Genomic DNA, 1,426 nt, shown 5'->3' with positions numbered 1-1,426 from the left:
CCCCCCCCCCCCCCCCCCCCCCCCAAAGTTCAGAGGTCAGTCACTGCAGCAGTGTTCCTGCAGCTGCTTGGGATTCAGGGCTTTACTCAAGGACACTTGGGCAGCCGTGTGCAGGGTTCTGACCCCGAGCTCAGTCTCATTAATCACACACGTCGCGCTGCTGCACAACACAACGGCAGGAGGCTGCCAGCGCTGGGAAAACCACACAAATACAAGCAGCTGAAAATAGAGCAAAATGAGAGTTTACACCCAAACAGACCACTGAAGAAGAAAAAAAGACTGAAAGGTGTTCCTCCCAGCTGGAGCAGAGGCTTCCCTTTATGTACTCATATAGACAATATACAATATACACACAGCAGTAGCATTTCACTTAGAGACTCAATGAATGTACAAATGAATGCTGCAACGCAGTCGCAGCTGCAGCAATATCCCCATATCTGCCGGTCTATTATATCAGCGCAGTCGCCTTGGAAACACAAAAAAAAAACATTCCTGCTCTTTCTTTTATCATTGTCTTAAACAAGTTATTGGATGTATATTTCACGAGATAAAGCGATATTTCACTCAGGTGGAATATTTATGGGTACTTGAGCAGTACTAAACTTTTTTTTTAATTTTTGTTTAAACTTTTTAAACAAAAAATGTTTTGCCTTCAAAATAAAAGCAGGAACAAAAGTGCACCTTGGTTTACAGCTGAATTTAAATGTAAAAGTGTAATATAAAAAAGCTATTCCATACAGGTAGAATATTGCTTTAAGAAACCAGAATGACATGGAATGGCATATCACAGTCTTTGAAATGTATGAAAAAGGGTTAAAAAGTTGTGTTTGTGAAGATGTGAATCTTTCTGCAATCAATATATGACAATGAAAGAAACATATAGCACAGAAACATAAATGGACTTCAAAGGGATATATCACTTGTGTTTTAAAGTGGTTTTCTACAACATTTACTGTCAGCTGCTGGGAATCTTTATAGAAGGAAACTGATTTCACTCAGTTATACAGAAAATATGAATTAGTATACGTAGATATTTGATGAAATGTAGAAACAACATTTATATAGTATTTGAGAAAAGTGACATATCCTTTTAACCTAAGTGAAAACCAGGGTGTCTAATGTGGTAACATGCAGACGGGGGTAGTTTTATCATTTGCCTCGGTGGTTTCACTTTTTAGTCTTTTATTATTTAGTTAAAGGGGTTTGTCTTCCCATTTTTTACACCTTCTGTCCTAAAATGCTAATGTTAAAGACCTGAACTCCAGGGGAAATTGGTTAAAAGATAGCCCTTTTTTAACAACAATTTGAGCTTTTTCTTGTGTGAAATGGTAAAATAATGAGCCTTAAATATTTCTTGATTCAGAAGCCCTTTGTAGTAGCCTGGAAATCCAGACCCGATGTGACCAGATACACCGATGTGATTGGT

This window comes from Etheostoma spectabile, chromosome 4 (assembly GCF_008692095.1).
Source record: "Etheostoma spectabile isolate EspeVRDwgs_2016 chromosome 4, UIUC_Espe_1.0, whole genome shotgun sequence".
In the NCBI taxonomy this organism is placed as follows: domain Eukaryota; kingdom Metazoa; phylum Chordata; class Actinopteri; order Perciformes; family Percidae; genus Etheostoma; species Etheostoma spectabile.
Note: the sequence above shows the minus strand (reverse complement) of the source record.